The 20901-nt window shown below is 40.1% G+C and overlaps 1 pseudogene across 1 annotated transcript; it reads left to right on the top strand.

Annotated features, from left to right (window-relative positions):
- Positions 1-18282: 18282 nt before the first annotated feature.
- On the top strand, positions 18283-20409 carry LOC113449688 (general transcription factor II-I repeat domain-containing protein 2B-like; annotated as a pseudogene). The gene is made up of 2 exons (XR_015741402.1): positions 18283-20135; positions 20246-20409. The product of XR_015741402.1 is annotated as a general transcription factor II-I repeat domain-containing protein 2B-like (transcript).
- Positions 20410-20901: the final 492 nt, after the last annotated feature.

The raw sequence follows: 20901 nt of genomic DNA, 5'->3' as shown, positions 1-20901 counted from the left end.
TATTCAAGGGCAAATCCATCATTAAATCCAATTATTAATGCTAGACCCCAACCAGCAAGCCAAAGTTATTCAAATTTACTTCTTGGATCCTCAAGACAGCAAATAGAGTATTCTCCATAATGATGGAATATGTGGTTAATGAATTATTGGAAAGGGAGGGAGGGAGGGAGGGAAGGAAGGAAGGAAGGAAGGAAGGAAGGAAGGAAGGAAGGAAGGAAGGAAGAAAGGAAGGAAGGAATTTCTAATGATCCTTTCCAAAAAGTCAGAAATCACTCTAGCTCCCAATGCTTCCCACCCCCTTTGATCATTCTGTTTTGCTATTTAGGTAAATTGTTTCTCTGAAACAATGACCCAAAGCAGCACAGGTTGCCTAGTAAATGAATAGAATGAAAATGGTATAATGAATAGAAAGAAAATGGAATAACCCAAGAGAAACCACAGGCTAATGAACATGAATAAGACTCCAATTTTACTTCCAGATGCAGTCATTCTTCCAAAAACAAATGTAGCCATTCTAGAACAGTATCTTTAAAACCTATTCTGGTTAGACTGAAATGGAACATAGCAGGAAGACTAACTAGGTGACTTGTATGCCTTAATCCAGATGTTAACTGTTCATAGGAAATATCAAGTCTCACTGTTTATTATTCTTTGCATTTGGACTAGACAGCCCTTCAAATAGAAATCATCTTCAACAGAAGATTGCTCTCCATAAATTTAAGACATGTGGCCATGCCACCTATAGACATACAGCAATGGGGTTCTGATGTTGTGTTTTATAAAGGCTTCCTTCAGTGCAGCTCAGAAGAGAAAATGCAAAGTCGGACTATGAATAATAAAGACTTGAAATATGGAAATGAAAAGCAATCTGGAAAAAACAGACATAGCCAAAGCTCTATGTGATTTGCCTGGTGGGATTAACCGAGCGTGGTAAACCATGGTTTGTGGCTGAAATGGTCTGTGGGGATGAACCTGGGAGACAGAAGGAAAAGCCACAGCCTGGACAACTATTGTGCAAAAAGTAGCTCACACCACAGAAGGAAAAAATGTATTAGAAACATCTCAGAATTAGCTTTCCAACTTTCTCAAAAGCAAAAGGAGGGGAGAAGTCCTTTCAGACCTACAAGATTCACTTACTGCAACCTTATAATAAAGATGGTGTCATGGTTCGTGCTTCTTATCTCAAACGGCTTACAATGCCTTAGCATTCATATTAAGCTATCCAATAATGGTTTATATAATAAATCATGATTGGATAATAGCTTAAAACAATGTATGGATCCAATTAATGACAAATTTCACAGGTAAGAATCAAAAGCAAACGACAAGAGTGATGTCAGTTCCCTCAGATAAACCAGAGAGGAAACACGACTAGATAAGCTAATTCTATTTTATTGTAAGGCTACATGCATCCAGTTTGGTCGCCACAATGTAAAAAAGATGTTGAGACTCTAGAAAGAGTGCAGCGAAGAGCAACAAAGATGATTAGGGGATGGGAGGCTAAAACATATAAAGAACAGTTGCTGGAACTGGATATGTCTAGTTTGATGAAAAGAAAGACTACGGGTGACAGGATAGCAGTGTTCCAATATTTCCAAAACACCTGTCGGTAGGACAAGAAGCAATGTGGAAATTATTAAAGGGAAGAAGCAACTTAGAACTAAAGAGAAATTTCCTGACAGAACAATTAATCAGTGGAACAACTTGCCTCCAAAAGTTGTGAATGCTGGAAGTTTTAAAGAATAGATTGGATAACCATTTCTATGAAGTGGTGTAGGGTTTCATGCCTAAGCAGGGGGTTGGACTAGAAGACCTCCAAGGTCCCTTCCAACTCTGTTATTCTACAGATTTTACATTAAAAAAGAAACTTGCAAATCTAAAGGTACAAACTCTCCCCCCTCCCCCCGTCACTTTTAAGTATCTGAACTATTAGCATAGCTCCATCCTAAGTTTTTCTCTCTCTGCCTGTCTTGTCTGATTGTTCCTTAGGCAGCATCACATTCCCCAACATCATCCACAGGTTCCAATAGAGGGGACTACCCTTATGTCCCTTCTTCAAGTCCTTAGACTCCTCCTCAGAGCTGAGTTGAGCTGCTATCCATCAGTCCTTTTGCTGGCAGAAAAGTATACTGTACCAAGAAAACCATTTGCTATTCCAACAGTAAAACTGCTACAGCTCATTGCCTGCTTAAAAAGAAAACATTACCATTACACTAGAACTGCTAAGGGTGACTTTAAATTGCCTCAGATGTGGATTGGGTAAAAGATTAAGCAATGTCATGTGGAAACAGAAGACAAAATAAGGTTGTTGGGGCACATTCATGCCCTGGTTAGATGCAACTTAGATAAGTCCCTTTATTGGGCTTTTAAAGAGTCATTACTCTTTTATTCTGTAGTTCTTAGCTCCTTCTTAGAAATTCAGGTCTGCAGTGAGACGATCCCAGTAGAAGATATGGCCAGATGTTTCTGTTTACTAAATAATGTGAAAATCATCCCTCAAAATCAGGGAACAATGTCCTTTCTCTAAGCTTTTAGAAACTGTAGGATGTAAAATGGAAGCCTTAATTTAAATCAGGATAGTTTAGAAACAATAAACAAGGTAAATATGGAAACAATTAAAATCTAAAAAGTTATATAAGGAGACAGACCATACAGCATATATCTCTACACGAGGGGTGTCAAACACACATTGTCACAGCAGTGTCACATGACATATTGGCATCACGTGACATATTGGGACTTTTTCCCTCTTCACTAAAACAGAGGTGGGCGTGACCAGTGCATGACGCATCTAGCCCACAGTCCAGGAGTTTGACAGCCCTGTTCTACACAATCAATACAATTAAACTTAAATAATTTCTCTAGTGAGGTGTTTGTGGGTGACGCTTCACTATGAGACCAACCTCAGTTTCAGTACAGTTTTTGACCTACCTTTCTCAAAGTGTTTTATTTATGATATTTACACTAATTATATTTTTATTCAATATTATATTATATCCTGAATAATGTTTACCTTATTTTGTACTTATTATAATGTTTTTTATATTTCTTGATATACTTACATTCTGTAAATTTTACCTCATCAATAAAAAAGATACAGCAATCAAATACTTCAGTTTTCCTTGAGCTGAACAGAATAGTAACTACATTTTGAGAGAGATTTTCTAAGCTTTTTAAAAATGTGTTCATTTAGTATTTTATTTATATTTACATACACACAAACACTGTTTAACATAACTGAGTTACATGATTAAGAACATCTGGACTACTTTTGTCTCCTTAAAATAAACATGATTTTGCTACTAGTATCTGTTAACAGCAAAATCAAATAATGAACTAGAATTGATAAAGAGAAGCTGGTATTTATAAACTAGAAAGAAGAATAAATAAATGTAAAATGGTTTGTTGAGTTGAGCAGTAGCATCCTGAAAAGGCTTCATGAAGCTGATTTTGACAGTGTCATCATTTTCCATCAATGCAAACTACATGTTTTAAGTTTTCTTATATGACTGTACTTGCAAAGTCAAATGTTAAATTGACTGATATGATTTTTTTAAAAAAAAATGATTCCTGAGATTTCTTTGACTGGGCACAGATGCAAAGGAAGAATCAAAATCTCCATTTCTTCTCATGGAGAAAGGGATCTATAGAGGTATTCTAGGCCTCTTAGAAGAAGAGGAAAAGAAGTCAGAACCTGGGATCTGCCCTTTTTTCCAGGGTTGTAGATCAGAGATTGCTAATGGTCCCTTCAAGGGTGCTGAAGGCCTTGCATATCCCAAAGATGCTACTTTATACTAACTTGGAATACTAAGGATAAAGTTGGGGTGAGGTTATTTTCTCACCAGAGGGATCAAAACAGAAAATGTTTTGATCCCTCATATAAAATCGTTAAGCATTGTCCATTCCATTATAGAAGGAAAGCTGAAGCTACATTTTCTTTTATATTCCTCGATAAAGGCATAAAATTGAAAGAACAAATCTGATATGGTTTTTGTGTTATTACCATTGACAATCATAATAATTTGCCTAACTTCCCAAATTAATAATCTGGTTTGATTCTGAACAAGATCAAATTCTGAGCAGGTAATATATAGTACTTCTTTTCTTTCTTTCTTTCTTTCTTTCTTTCTTTCTTTCTTTCTTTCTTTCTTTCTTTCTTTCTTTCTTTCTTTCTCTCTCTCTCTCTCTCTTTCTCTCTCTCTCTCACACACACACCAATTGTTTTAACTTAACTTGGAGAATCTTCACAAAATAATACAGTTGCTTATGTTCTACAACTCAAGTCTTTTTGCATGTGTCCTTTCACATCTTCTTCTCCACTGATGTCTGTTTCTTGGCCCCAGGCATAACTATGAACACTGTCTTCCTTTTTCTTCAGAATCACCTGGTCTTCCATGAAGGGAGAATTTTAACAGAGTGAAAAGGAATCCACCCCACATATTGCCTTAGTTGCATGTAATCGTTATAAACTTCGCCTTTGCTTCAAATGTTGCTTTTAACAAGAAACACTAAAGAATGTTTTAAAGAAAGCCAGATTGTTTGAACAGTTTTCTTTCTACGAGTTCTAAGACCCACACTCTTTATACTCTACATAAATGACCTTTGCAATCACCTTATAAGCAACTGTGTCCTCTTCGCAGATGACGTAAAATTATTCAGCAACACCAACAATGCTACTGTCCTTCAAAGTGACCTTGATTATGTGTCTGAATGGTCAAAAAATTGGCAACTCCAAATCTTGACCAATAAATGCTCTGTCCTACACGTTGGTTAAAAAAAAATCAGTACACCAAATATAAGCTAGGCAGATATGACCTCCTTGACGACCTTTACTCTGTCAAGGACCTTGGAGTTCTCATATCAAATGTCCTAAGCGCCAGAGCTCATTGTAACAGCATTGCCAAAAAGGCATTAAGAGTTATAAATCTAATCTTACAAAGCTTCTCCTCCGGTAATATTGAACTGATAACTAGGGCATACAAAACCTCTGCTAAACCAATACTTGAATACAGCTCATCTGTCTGGAATCTGCACTGTACATTGGACATTAATACAATTGAGCGACTCCAGAAATATTTCACGAGAAGAGTACTACACTCCTCTGCTTGCAACAGAATACCCTATTATCCCCAGGCTTGAAATTTTGGGCTTGTACAAACTTGAATTATTCCGCCTACAGTTGGACTTAAGCGTAGTACACAAAATTATCTGCTACAATGTCCTACCAGTCAATGACTACTTCAGCTTCAACTGCAACAATACAAGATACATCTGTGTGCACAACAGATACAAACTCAGTGTAAACTGCTCCAAACTTGATTGCAGAAAGTACTACTTCAGCAACAGAGTGGTCAATGCCTGGAATGCACTACCTGACTCTGTTGTTACACCCACTAACCCGCCGTCGTTTAACCTTAAACTATGCACTATTGACCTCACCCTATTCCTAAGAGGTCTCTAAGGGGCGTGCATAAGTGCACAATCGTGCCTACCATCCCTGTCCTATTGTCCCCATTTATTTGTACCTATTTCCTATATTCTTACTCATATTTATACTTATACCTATTATCTTGTAAGCGATTGACAAATAAAATAAATAAATAAATGATAATGACTTATGTACCTCTAAAGAATTTTTGTTCCTATTTTGCAGATGGAACACCAAGAACTATGTGATAAAAGCCATGTAGAGAATTGCACGGTGGCTCCAGTGTTCTTTGACTGCATCTACCCCTATGCATCCAGAAACAGACTAGTTGAATTCTCACCTGCAGCATCATTATTCAAGTTGCCTTCTTATCTTAACCCATCTCACCTTACTAACTAAGGCTGCTTAACAATACAGGTATTTTTAGTGCTGCCAAATAAACAGTGACTTCTCTTTTAGAGAGGTTACATTTATTTATTATGAATGGGAATCCAGAGGATGGGTTATTTAATTTGTTACATTCTGATTATTATTAAACATTGCACTTTTCATACCATGCTAACTGGCTCCAGTGAGCTGTTTCCAAACTGCTACTGTTAGAAAGTGATGTATCCTGCTGAGGAAATGCCGTTGAATCAGAGGTGGGCTTCAAAAATTGCAGCAATGGGTTCTCTGCTCATTTGTTGTGTGGGTAAGGCCATGGTGGGTGTGGCCTAGTCAGCCTCCTGCGCCACAGTGATGGGGGGGCATTTTCACCTTCCCCAGGTTCGGGAAGCTTTCCTCAAGCCTCTGGGAGGGCAAAAACTGCCTCCCCTGGGCTCCAAATGCCCTCTGGAGGCCAGAAACAGGCCTGTTTCTGGCCTTCCAGAGCCTCTGGGAAGCCCTTTTTTCCCCTTCCCTGAGTCTCTGTGTGGGCCCTGTACTTACTTCGCATCCAAAACAGGTCGCGTGGAGACACATAGGAGGGAGGGGTGGGAGGAGAGGGGTGGGGTAGGGCCAGCCAGGGGTGGGAATTGGTGGTTTGCTGAACCAGCCATAACATTAGCTACAGGTCCGCCCAAACCTGTAGCAGCCCACCCCTGCACTGAAAGCAGGCAGAGCCGCAGTGGCTCAGTGGTTAGAATGTAGTACTGCAGGCTACATCTGCTGATCACTGTATGCCAGCAATTTGGCAGTTTGGATCTCACCAGCTCAAGGCTGACTCAGCCTTCCATCCTTCCGAGATCGGTAAAATGAGGACTCAGATTGTTGGGGAAAATATGCTGACTATGTATGCACGTACATATATACTTCATGGGTAGGCATATACAAATACAGGGGTTACTATACACATAATATCTCCAACCTATCAAAATCTTATTACATGCAATAGTGACTTTATGAATTTATAGCATAAGATACTGAAGCTTTTGGAAAAATTATAAATTGTAAAGAGAATTCCTTCATTCCTTTGGAATATCCTTCCCTCTATAATCTGGCAGGCCCCTATCATCCTAGTCTTCCAAAAAGCCTTGCTGACCTGGCTTTCCCACAAGCATTGGGGCAGTGTATAGCTGGAGACTCTGAAAGTGGTTTGTTGGATGTGAGGAATATGTTTTCTTTAGAGGTACCTGGACTTTCTATTTTTGCTTTTACATTTTTATTGTTTTGATTGTTTGTAAGATGCCCAGGGCTGTGATATATAAGATGGGCAGTTATATAAATCTTTCAAATACATAAATAAAATTCATCAAGCTGCAATCAGTAATTTGCTCACCAGGCAGGGAAAGAAAAATCCACACAGTCAGTATGAATATGTATCTCTAAGGTTTACACCAGAGAACTTTCTAAAGAAAATACAAACAAGATTTGAATTCCAAATTCAGAGCCCTTAGGGGCAATACACAAGTGAATGTTATTATAGAGCAACGTAGGTAGTTAAAATTAAACCTGTATCTGGGACAGCGAAAGTACCAAAAAGAACCTGGAGTAGCTTTCTTATGCTAAGGTTAAAAGATATAAAATTCATAGCAAAGGAGCTGTAGGCTTTATATCTGCATATTAAAGAAAATTCATATTGAAGTAGAAAAGATTATCCATGTCAAAGGTACATAAGAAATTATTTTATACCAAGTCTGAAGTTTATTTATTCATTCACCTTATATAATTTCTGGATCCTGTGGGACTCCTGGTTGCTAACAATTTAGTTCAATAAAACATCCATGATGAATGCATGATTAAAAAAAACAAATTAAAAATTAAAAAATGAAGCGTTCTTCATCCATTCAAATTAAATAATTGTCAAACTCCAACAAAAATCTATCATCAGTACGTATGGCATCCATAAATACTTTGCAGTAGAGCTTGAACCCTCTCCAGCATCTTTTTAAATAAAATCAAGGCTGAGCAAGTTTAAGGGCTATTCCTATGGGCAAGTCATTGTACCTTAGCCGTCTCACATCGTGAAATGAAGAACAGCCAGCATGTTTCTCTGGCACAACAGTGTAGAGTATGATCCAAGAATGAGGTCCTGCAGGTATCCAGGTGTCAAGCCACATAAGGCCTTATAGGTCAAAAGTCCACATTTTAAAACTACACACGGAAGCCAATCAGAATCTGAAGCACAATTGTAATGTATTGTTATTGCAAACAGCTAGATAGCAAAGTGGCTGCTGAATTTTCCACAATTGGAACTTCTGCATAATCATCAGAGGCAACCCTTTGTAAATCCCAAAGGTGCTTATTTTTTTAAGAGGCAACTGGCCTTTCTGTTTTTTCTTTGAAGACGTTTCGCTTCTCATCCAAGAAGCTTCTTTAGCTCTGACTCGATGGTGGGGAATGGAAGGAGTTTTACTCCTTGTAGACTGCTGTTCATTTGCATGCTTTTAGCAGGTCGTTAAGGTCACCTGGAGGTTTATCTGTGTCATCAGGGTCACCTGAGTGGTGCAAATGGATGTGGAGCCTTCTTAGAACTATTGAAAGGACTATGTTGTACTTGAAGATTGATGAGAAGCTTCTTGAACGAGAAGCTAAATGTCTTCAGAGAAAAACCAGAAAGTCCAGTTGCCTCTTGAAAAAAAAGCACCTTTGGAACAATCAAGACCTGGATGACTGAGAATCTCCATAGACAACCCTTTGTAAAGCATATTTTGGTAATCAAGATGACTGATGATGAGAATATGAGTTATAGTGACAAGGTCTTCCTGGTCCAGGTAGGGGCACAATTAGTGCACTGAATGAAGCTGGTCAAAAGCCATCCGGCCATGGCCTTCATCTACTTAAACACCATCTATTCCTGGAAGGCCCTTAATATAGTATTCCCCATCAAACATCAGTACTGAAGCTGACAGACTTAATGCACAAACAGCAACACCTTATTACCTAGCTTGATTGCTTCATCCCATCTAGACCCCAACAGTTGCCAGGCAGAGCAATTTTTTTTTAAAAAATTGCAAAGTATTGTACCAAGGACATTGTATCCCAGACTGGTAAATTTCCCCCCACCCCCACAGTTAACATAATATCAGAGTTGGAAGGGACCTTGGGGGGTCTTTTAGCCCAGCCAGGAAACCTTACAGCATTTCAGACAAATAGTTGTCCAATCTCTTCTTAAAAACCTCTAGTATTGGAGCTTTCACAACTTCTGGAGGCAACTTGTTCCACTGAGTTTCATATTTATTTATATGGGAAATGTTTAGATTGGTCTTCATGAATGAAATTTATGTCTTATCCCATATGCTTTCCAATATGAAAGTTCTGCTGTTCTCACATTAGGGAAAATGCAAGACTACCTTTTTTTAATGTCCCTGCAAGGGATGGAAAGAGGGGATTTCAGCAAGCTGCATCCTCTGCCACTGACTCTCTGAGTCTGACTCATCAAGAAACCCAAATAGAAGATGATGCATTGACATCCTCCTGTCAAATTTAGGTTAAATAGCCTCAGGATATGTCTATGAATCTGGAAGGATTTTTATCCTCGTAGAGTAAGATTTCCCATGCTGAATAGTCCATTCTCTACTCGTTAAAATTCCCTGTGCTTTAACATCAATAATGCATATTCACACCTCTGTACCTTTTTTCATAATCTGTTCTCTTGGCAGCATAAGTGCAGTTTTGCAGAATTTATCTTATTTGGGCCAGAAGAATTTAGGAGATTAGGAATGGAAGAGTTAGAAAATTAGAAGCAGAGTTGATTAACCTTGGCTTGTGAGGAAGAGAAAAATCTCCCTTATTTTATAAACCTTTGGCAGCAAATATACAAGACAGGTTTCTTTTGTTTTGAAATAAATAAGACTAGAAACAGATTTAAAATTTGTTGCAAGGATAAAATGCTAAAGGGGTTAAATTTTAAACAAAATGTGTATGAAAAAGGAGGCTGATGAGTTGAATATATGTAAAGAGAATATGGGAAGGTGATGTAGCAAAACCGATTTAAGAAATATCAATTTTTATTAGTAAAAACCTATTTAGGAAATATCAATTTTGAAAGCTGAGTATTAAAAAAAATTAAGCAGGCTTCAGTATCTAAATGCAAAATGTGATCAAATTCCAACTGATGTTGAGAAATGTCAGTTCTTAAAACACATTAGAGAGCCAGTTTGGTCCAGTGGTAAAGGCACCAGGATAGTTCCAGGGAACTGTGAGTTCAGGTCCTAAAAACTGGCTGAATGAGTTTGGGCAAGTTGTTAGATCCACCATGTTCAGCTTGGCGTCTCACTGGTGTTCTGCTATCAACCAGGGAAGGGAATGGGGAACAAATGGGCAATAAAGCTGTATACTTTTATGAAGGGAAATTGTTAGGGTGGATTGACAGTTGAGGAAGAATAGGGCATTTTGAAATCCGGTCTGTGCCAGCATCTTCAAGGCTGCATTCTCTGAGAGTGGAATTTCACCAACGTAAATATCTCAGCACTTCCCAAAACTTCTCAGTGGTGCCAGATTAGTTGCCCATGGATGGATTATGGAGGGAGGGCTGAGGAAACAATAGGATTGGTTTTGAATTGATGCACAAGAACTTCAGATTCTGTTTGACCCTACTGCAATCATCATCTATTAGTAAAAGTGTCTTTTCACTTCAATCAAATGGAGTTGAGAGTTTTACTTTCCTAGGAGATCAGACTGGGGCAGGTCTGACACAGTCATTCTCTCTGTATCCAATTCACTGCTCAAGGTTGTTGTGGGAAAAATAGGTGGAGGAAGGAGTATTAAGTATGTTTCCTGCCTTGAGTTATTTATAAAATAATAAAGGCAGAATAAAAAATATAAAATAATTTAAAAATATGGATTATATTTTGGAGTTTAAAAAATTTAATCCACCTGCTGCAGCAAGTCCTTATGAATTCTATTTTAAAGATGGTAAAAGGTAAAGGTAAAGGTTCCCCTTGCACATACGTGCTAGTCATTTATGGCTCTAGGGGGCAGTGATCATTTCCGTTACAAAGCCAAAGAGCCAGCACTGTCTGAAGACATATCTGTGGCCATGTGGCCAGCATGACTAAATGCCAAAGGCACACAGAACACACCTTCCCACCAAAGTGGTCCCTATTTATCTACTTGCATTTTTATATGCTTTCGAACTGCTAGGTTGGCAGAAGCTGGGACAAGTAATGGGAGCTCACTGTGTTATGCAGTGCTAGGGATTCGAACTACCAAACTGCCAACCCCTCTGATCAACAAGCTCAGCGTCTTAGCCACTGAGCCACAGCATCCCTAATTTAAAGATGGTACAGATACATATTTCTCTAGAGGACTAAAAACAGGCTTATGTAGGAAGCCTGGGACAAAATTGCATATTGGAGATGTAACCTACTGAACAATTAACTTGCAATGGTGATTCTATCAAAAGTGACTAAAAAGCAGAAAAATATGGTCAAGTTGCTGGTACTCCAGTTCCTTTTCATTTCCATCTCCAAATGGGACAGAACTAAGGGTTGAATGATAGTGGGAGAGATGTGCTGCAATAAAGAAATAAAAGAGCAAGTCCATTGTTGTCCCTCTGACAACAGAGGAACTTTTCATTAGCAGAAGGACCTGGGGATCCTGCAATATCTCACCACCATGATTAAAAGGGTGGGGTGACAATTTTCCTTATTTGTTCTTTCCCATTACAAGTTAAATCCTCCAGATTTCCCAGCACACTGGGCAGAGCTGGGAAGCACCAAAAATTATGTCTTCTTCTTCTTCTACCCATGGAAATCTCCACTTCACAATGTTCCACTATCCCTGATTATAAAATATAGCTCAACAATAGATGGAAAGGAACACTTGAATTACAGTTATATGTGTTTGGGTCATTCCTAAACAGCCTCTGCTTCATCATTTTAATCATTGGGAGACATTTTTTGAAATAAATATACAGGTTGCTGTTTTCAGCATATTTATTCACTGGCAGCTTTGAGATCATCAACAACAACAACAAAAGTCACTTTTTGAACAAGCTTTCAGCTCTGCTGCATTACTTGGCCCTGGGTAGTCAGCTGTTGGACTGAGTGCTGCAATATAAAAGCATCAGCTGCTTCCTTAGTTTTGTTTATCTGTTGAATATTGCATCCTTGTATAGCAAAAAAAAAAGATAACATTTAAGAATAGATGCAAACGACTCTGCCATTTCATGCCAGATATTTAGAAATCATATTCCAGGACAAAGAGTGGCAATTATTTTAAATGTGTATGCACTGCCTTAGCTGAACAAACACTGGGTAGCTTTTTATCACCCTGTAATCCCTTAATTTGCGGTTGAATCGGGACTGTATGGAGCTGAGCTGGTCAGATACCCTTCCTCACACCATGTGGAATTCACAGCAGATATTTTTTCTTTGTGCCCTAGGAAAGAAACATCTGCTGCTACCTAGGACTGAACACTCAATCTTCCAAGATGAAGACAAGTGTCTTAACCACTGAGTCACTACGCCACTCAAACACTGGAAAGCTAATGGGTTAAAAATTACAAACTGTGGGCATTAGTCTACAATTTCTGGAATGAGGAATGCTGGATCCTACTGAGTTTATAGTCTCACTATGGATTTCTTCATCTTCAGGTGTACAGGAAGATCCAGGTGCCCAGAGATTCCCAGATTCATGATGAAAAAATGAGTTAAAAATAGAGACATATTTGTGGGTTGAAGAATGCCTCGCAGCCAATAGAAGCAAAATCCCTATCATCTGATATGTCTTTAGGAAACCAGCCAACCAACAAATGAAAATGCATGACATTCCTATTTATTCAGGTCAGGTAGGAAGACATGCTTATAAGGCTGACTTGGGCAGAGAGAGAAAAGAGCACACTGCATCTGCTGGCATGGCTGGCAGTGGTCATTTTTCTGCCACTAAATCTCCTCCCTTCACCATCACTCCCATAGGATGGTTCCAGGGGTGGGATTCTACCAGTTTGGACAGGTTCTATAGAACTAGTTGTTTTGATTCTTCACAGTTCAGAGAACCCGGCAAATTGTGCCCCTGGCTGGCCCCTCCCCTCTCTGCCCAGTCAGTCCTTATCGCATATGCGCAACATTGCACACATGCCCGACATTGCTGACTGCGTTCTTTCCTGCCCAGTCATTCCTTAAGGTATTTTTCCCCCTCCCAATGATCAGCTGCTCCTATGATCAGCTGTGCCAGGATTCCCTTCGCTTACTTACTGCTTCACCCAGGAGGCTTCCCTGAGGCCCAAGAAGGCAAAAAAATGGAGGGAGGCGCAGCACTGGTGCCAAAAAAAAGGGGGGAGCCACACCCACCCAGTCACATGGCCACACCCACCTAGCCATGCGTACAGAACCAGTTGTTACAAAACTTGAATCCCACCCCTAGATGGTTCCATTAACTATCTGAAAAACACATGCACAGCAATATCTGCCACAGGGCAGTCACAAAACGATTCAAAAGCAGGGAGGAAAGGAAACAGAGCAGCCATCAAAAATCATTTCAACGCAGAAATTAAGCCAGAGAGGAGGAACTACTCACAGCTCTTAGAGACAAGGATTTTGACCAGTGGGTGGAAAAAGGAAGGGAAAGAACTTTCAATTCCTGCTGCAGATGTGCACTGTTGAACACTCAGGCATCTGTGGCATAAGATACAGTTGGCCAAATGCCATGCTGTCTGCATAAGGCTTGAGCCAAAGTTTTGCAATTATATGGGGAATTCATCGCACTCCCCAAAAATGGACAAACAAACCAGAACAACAAAATGCATAAAGTCCAAAGAACTCAAATTTCTTTTATTTAAATTTAATTTAAATGAGCAGAGGCAATATTATTACTCACTATGTACTCAGTATCCCCCCTCTTAACTAATCTTAAAATGGGAGAGTTATTTCATGGCTTATATAAACAATCCAGTTGCTCCATCACTAGAATGAGAAGGCAGTTTTTTCCACAGGGCAGAATGTTGCCCTTTATTACTCCTCCATCGATCATCAAAGCAACTTAACAAAGCATTTTTCTGCTCTATGTCTAAAAGACACTTCCCACCTTATGTCATCTTCAGTGCTTCTGTCTCTTTAGGACAGTTGACTTCAGTTTGTTGCAGGCTAACTTCAACAGTTCATTGAAACTGGACTGTCCCTGATCAGTGTTTATTTTGCTCTCTATTACCTTTTACAGCTGCGTTTTCACTACTAATGTTGTATTAATGGCTATAATTTTTACCAAGTTACTGCTTGAACCTTGGCAGTAGTTTCCACTTGTATAGTTTAAACTTGTTATTGTGAGCCACCCAGAGCTGCTTAAGATGGACCATATAAATCTTTTAAACAAATAAAGTACTCCTGTTCTGTATTCATACCATCTAAACCAGTGGTTCCCAAACTTTTTCAGTTTACTGCCCGCCCTGGTGCTACAAACTCATCCTCACTGCCCCCTACCCGGAGTGGGATTCAAATTTCTTAATGTGGGTGTGGTCTAATTTGTTGGTGTAGCTTGGTGATCACATGACTGGGTTGGCATGGTTTGGTGGTCATGTGACTGGGTGGGTGTGGCCAGGTGGCCATGTGACTGGCAAACCAAATACACGTGGTCCTCGCTTAATGGGCGGTTGCTTAGCAAGTGTTCTAATTTATGGCTGACCTCCCCAGAACTACTTGACCTGTTTTGGAAGTTTTGACAGCCATGCACGTGTACCCACCTGAAACACACACACACACACACACACACAACACCCTTCTAATCCTGCTGGAGCAGGTGGTTGGACTAGAAATCTCATTCACTTTCTCCTCCCTCCCTCCCTCCCTTTCTTTCTTCCTATTTTCTTTCTTTCTTTCTCTTTCTGTCCCTTCCTTCCATTCCCCACTTTTTCTTTGTCTATCTCTTTGCTTCCTTTCTCTTCCTTTCTCTCTCCCTTTTTCTTTCTTTCCCTTTTCTGTTTCTTTTCTTTCTTGTCTCTTCCTTCTCTCTCTCTCCTCTTTTTCTTTCTCTGCATCACTCCCTCCATATATCCCATTCACTTTCTCCTCCCTCCCTCTCTCTTTTTTCTTTCTCTTTCTTTCTGTCCCTTCCTTCCATCCCCCTCTTTCTTTGTCTATCCCTTTTCTTCCTTTCTCTTCCTTTCTCTCTCCCTTTTTCTTTCTTTCCCTTTTCTTTCCTTACTTTCTTGTCTCTTCCTCTCTCTCTCTTTCTCTTTCCCTCTCTCTTTTTCTCTCTCTCTATCCCTTCCCTTCCTCCTTTGTTCTCTCCTCCTAAGCTAGGAGACCCACCTGAAACACACACACACACACACACACACACACAAACAGACTTCCAACAAGGTAGTCACCCGGCAGCATCGCTTGTGACAGTATTCCAGAGTCCCAGGGATCGGGCACGATTGTCCATTCATGCCCAATCCCACATTACCTGGAAAAGCCGGCAGGCAAGGCTTCTGGGTCCAACAAAGTGGCTGTGGGCAGGACTTCCAGCCCTCCCTCTTTTGGGAAAGGGCTGGGAACTTTAAGTGAGGCTGCAGCCTCACCCACCGAAGTGTTTTGGGCTTTCCCGACTGCCTACAAACTTACCTTACTCCCGTGGCTGGTGGCAGAGGGAAAAGTGAGCCAGTCAGGGCAGACCTGTCACTACTCGGCTCCCCACCAACCCACATCTCATCAGCTGCTGGGACTCATGGCTCACGGCTGTTGAGGGGGAGTGCAGGAGGCAACCAGGAAGCATGAGGTTTACGCCACCTGCATCCCCCTCTGCCAGCCACCCCTCCAAGCATTTTAGCTGAGTGCAGGCCACTGCTATGTAAGCTCCATGAGTGGAAGATCTGCTCTGCAAGGCTTGACTCACATCATTCTCACAGCAGCAGCCCACATTCAGCCAAAGCACACAGGCTGGTGGGCGGTAGAGGGAAGGGGCGGCAGGCAAGGGGCGCCCCTAGTAGGCAAGGCCCAATCCCCACCCCTAGCAACAAAGCCCAGCAGCTGTGGAGAATCCAGACAGGACCCAAGCAGCAATGGGTCAGCCCTGGGTCACCTTCCTCTTGGCCACCAGCAAGCCAGGCAAGTGGGGTGGGGAGAAGCTGAATAGCACTCACCCCACCTCCAGCACTCCTCTGCCACCACCCCCCTTGCCTCTTAGCACCCCTCTGCCACCCCCCTTGCCTCTTAGCACCCCTCTGCCACCCTCCTTGCCTCTTAATGCCCCCCTAAGTTATCCCATCACCCCTCAGAGGGCGGTACCACCCACTTTGGGAACCACTGATCTAAACTCTAGACTGGTTTAAGAAAGTCATATCTGGCTAAATACACTATAGCAGGGGTGTCAAACTTGCATCATCATGACATTGTCACATGATGTATCACAACTTTTTCCCCTTCGCTAAATCGGGCGTGGGCGTGGCCAGCGCATGACACATTCGGCCTGTGGGCCGTGAGTTTGATAGCCCTGCACTATAGTAATCAATTACAAGTTTGCAGAGGACCCTTGTCTTCCCATAGGATAATTTTCCTACTGCTATTCCCTCCCATCTTTTGGCTGCAGGAAAGAAAAGGCTAATTACTTTCCTTCCAGGGAATGGATCTTCCTGGATGTACCTATTTTGGGGAAGTTCCTGTAGGGCTAGAAACAGGGCATTTAATTCCTTCTCTGAATGACAGTTTTAACAAAACAGTCTTATCTGAAGCTACTCTTTGCATTGGGAAGATTGAGGAAGAAGACGGTGATTCTGTAACTATGCTTTTATAAATATTCATTATCAGAGACAGGGGCAGGGAATCAACATGTCTACTAAGATCAATATATGATGTGGAAGGCATCCCCTTTCCTCTCTTGATACATGAGCAGCTCACAAACAATTCCTGCAGAATGGATCCACCCAGGAAAGAGATACTGTGGGGAGGAGCTAGGAATCTCTGAAGATCTGTGGAAGAAAATTATCCTGATTTGATTATGGGAATGTGATAAGATTAGAAAACTAATTTTCACAATATGCTTAACAACTTTTTAGCCTAGTAGCATGTAAACCCAGCCAGTGGAATGAGTCTATGTTTTAATATGCTATATGAACCCAGAAAATTGGGCTAATTGACTAAACCCTGGTTCGCTTAACCATGAGTAAAGATGCATCCTCGGTTGTTCTATCAGTAAATTCAGATTGGAACTGTTTTTAATTAATCTAAGAAACAAGTGAGTGGCAATATTACATGGATTAACATAATATTAGAAGAGTTGCTAATATTATACATGTATGAATTATACATAAAAGAGTATAAAATGCATTTGGAATGTGAGGATAGAAGTACATCTGCAATGAATACATTTAGACGGTGATTTCAAGGACAGCGCACCTGGTTTGTTTTATCAACTGTTTGCAATGTCCTATTATGCTGAATAAAATTCTATTGTTTTCCCCTTTTTAAACTGATGGGGCTCTTGCTGTGCACAATAGCAGCTAAATGACTAAAACTGGTGATTCATTACTTTCACTTATTTGCTTTATTAAGCATAAATATTAACTTTTACATTGACTGAATTTTGAGATATTGTTATTTTCTCATTATCAAAATTGCCCTTACTGTTTTTTGGGCTGATTTAAAAGAAAGCACAATAGAACCGTAAGAGGGGATTTCACTATCAAAACAGACTGAACTTTATCCATTGTTCCTGGAAATGTAGGAGAACACTGAATTATACTATCCTTAACTCTGTTGAAGTATAAAAGGAGAGGAGGACACAGGAAAGAAACACAGCACCTGACCATCTTCTGATGCTCTTATTGTATTCATGCTGATTATGCAGATCATGATAAAGGCTGATACGAATCTACTCATTTGTTGAAATGTCTGTAAACACAGAAGCCACACAGGGAAAATGTAAACAAGAATATTTATTATGTCCGAGCAGGTGGTAATACCTATCTGACTTTGAATGATCTTGAAAAAACTAAACAGGATGAAACTTGGTTAGTATTTAGATAAAAAAGTTTGTAGACTAGATTTATTTATTTATTTATTTATTTATTTATTTATTTATTCATTTATTCATTTATTTATTTATTTACAATGCTTAGGCTAAACTAACAGTATTTATTATGTGCTGGCAGAATTGGAAATTCAATAAACGTTCTGTGAGAAGATGGCAATGTCAAAGCATGGGGCCGCAGATAACAGCTAACAGACAATCAGAGTTGGAAGGGATCTTGTAGATCATCTAGTTCAATCCCGCGCCCAAGCAGGAGACCCTACACCACAGGTGTCAAACTTAAGGCTCGCGGACCAAATGTGACCCGCCATGTCATTTTATGTGGCCCGCGAGAGCTACAAAGTTCCGATTGTCTTTAAATAAATAAAGCAAATGAGAGCATTGACCACAAACTACATTTCCCAGAATGCATACTAATTATGTTACCAGCAAATTGTCGAAATCCCGCCACTAGGTTGCAGTGTATCCGCATCAATGTTATATTCTGCAAGTTGAATTATGTGGAATTACAAACGATCCCAAAATGTCCAGGAAGAGGAAAGGTGATGCAGATGGAAGGATGTTTCAAGAAAGATGGGAAGGTGAATACATGTTTGTGCTTCAAGGAGAGAAACCAGTATGTCTTTTATGTTACGAGGCATTATCGGTTGTCAAAGAGTACAATCTACATCGGCATTTTGAAACCAAACATGGAGTTAAGTATGCCAAAGTTAGCCTTTCAGAAAAATGACAGATTGTTGAAGAATTAAAAAGCAAATTACAATTGCAGCAGAATGTGTTCACGAAAGCCACAACCAAAAACACTGTGGCAGTGAAAGCTAGCTTCATCATTGCAGAAGAAATCGACCAAGCTTCAAAGTGTTTTTCAGAGGGCATGTTTTTGAAGCAGTGCATGCTGAAGGTCTGTGAGCAGGTGTGCCCCGACCAGATACAGACTTTTAAAAATGTCAGTTTATCAAGGAACACCATTGTGGACCGAGTTACAGAACTAAGCAGGAAACCTGTCGACACAGCTGGCCCAAGAGACATGTAGCTACATAGCTTTTTCATTAGCTCTTGATGAAAGCACAGACAACAGAGATACAGCACATCTATCCATTTTTATTCGAGGCATGAAGTAGGACCTCTCTGTCACTGAGGAGCTGTTGGATGTAGCTGCCGTGCATGGGACCACAACGGGACAGGACATTTTTGATATGGTGGAGAAGTCCATGAGTAAAAATGCATTGCCTTGGGAAAAGTTGGTGGGATTAACTACAGACGGTGCACCCGCAATGTGTGGAGGAAAAGCGGGCTTGGTTGCACTAATAAAAGACAAAATGCTGAAAAGTAATTGTCAGACGCCTCTGGTAACGTATCATTGCATCATTCATCAAGAAACGTTGTGTGGGAAGGTGCTGGGGATGGATCATGTAGTGACCACGGTCATGAAAACTGTGAACTTCATTCAAGCGCGTGGCCTGAATCACCGTCAGTTCCAGCTGTTCTTGCAGGAGATGGGCTCAGAGCATGGAGATGTGCCGTACCATACAGAAGTACAGTGGCTGAGTAGGAGTAAACTCCTCAAATGATTTTTTGAACTTAGGGAAGATGTTGCTCTTTTCATGCTAAGTAAAGGAAAATTCATGTCTGAACTGTCAGATCCCAACTAGCTGTGTGACTTTGCTATGTTATGTGACATAACCGAGCATCTCGCCCAACTGAATCAGAAGCTGCAGGGACATCGACAAGTCATTACGCAGATGTCCGACATGATCATGGCTTTCCAGCGTAAACTTGATCTGTGGATGTGCCAAGTCAAACAGGACAATCTTGCTCACTTTCCTGTTTGCCAAAGCATTTCAGCCTTATTTCCTGGTGTTTTTTCATGTGCTCAGTTGGCTACCGAAGTGAGCCGATTAATAAATGAGTTTGATCAGCGCTTCTCTGACTTTAAAGCGTAGCACTCAGACTTTGCCATCTTTGCCGATCCTTTCACCACCGACGACTGCACTGCACCCCAGCACCTTCAGGTGGAGTTAATCGAGCTTCAAAGCAATCGTAGCCTGAAAGCAAAGTTCAAAGATGTTGCGATCCAGGACTTTTACCGTAAAATACCCTCTGGTTCAATGCCACAGCTTTGACGTCATGCAGCCCGTGTTCTGTCTATGTTTGGGAGCACCTATCTGTGTGAACAGATGTTTTCAACAATGAATCTAAACAAAAACAAACATAGATCACGTATCACTGATGAGAACCTCCACGCTGTTCTATGGATTGCTTCAGCACAAGACCTAAAAGCAGACATTGACACACTGGCTACGGAAAAACGGTATCAAAGATCCAGCCAGAAAATGCATAAGTAAGCATTTTTAAAACCTAATTACTATATAATAAAATGTATCGCAATCAAAAAGAAGAATAGTTAAACTGTGCAATTTAATGATTGTGCTGACATTTTGTTATTTTTAGAACATGATCAATGGATTATGATGGAGGAGAGGAGATCCACTCTGTGTGTTCCAGGACAGTCAGCATCTTCTCATGAACTTCACCTAAAAACTTGAGACAATATAGTTGTGAATTGAGACAACCCTGATTTTGTTATTTTAAGTTATTTACAAATATAACTTTATATGTGTAGTAATGCAGTTAGTGTTTATAGATTTATATGTTTATGCAGACAAATCTGCAAGGCTATATGCAGCCATTTGTTTTTGTGAAATGCTACATCTGTCACATATGTTCTTAACAGCTGACAATTGTTGGTTGTACTTATTCTGTTATTCTGCCCCTCCTAGCTGTGACAAAAAGGATTTGAACAAAGTTATTGTCATAACTGATGTTGGATGATGTTTTTCTATTATTATTCACTTGGATAGATTGATCATTGATTGATGGAGTAATGTGGGTTTCTTAACTTGACAAAGTACATTTTTTATGTTATATTAACAGAGCTACTAGCAACCTTTTTTTTACATTTATGCAAATGCATATGTAATATTTGTAATTTGAATAAATAATAAATTCAGAGTTAATTAACATTTAGGAGTAGTTACATTTGATTACATTTATACTGTCATACAGTTACATGTGGCCCTTTGAGGGCAACCGTTACGCTGACATGG

The sequence above is a fragment of the Pseudonaja textilis genome, chromosome 2 (genome assembly GCF_049901715.1).
Source record: "Pseudonaja textilis isolate UNSWEBS1 chromosome 2, rPseTex1.2, whole genome shotgun sequence".
NCBI classification, from domain to species: domain Eukaryota; kingdom Metazoa; phylum Chordata; class Lepidosauria; order Squamata; family Elapidae; genus Pseudonaja; species Pseudonaja textilis.
The sequence above is the reverse complement of the archived record's forward strand: the minus strand, read 5'-3'. Positions and strand labels throughout refer to the sequence as shown.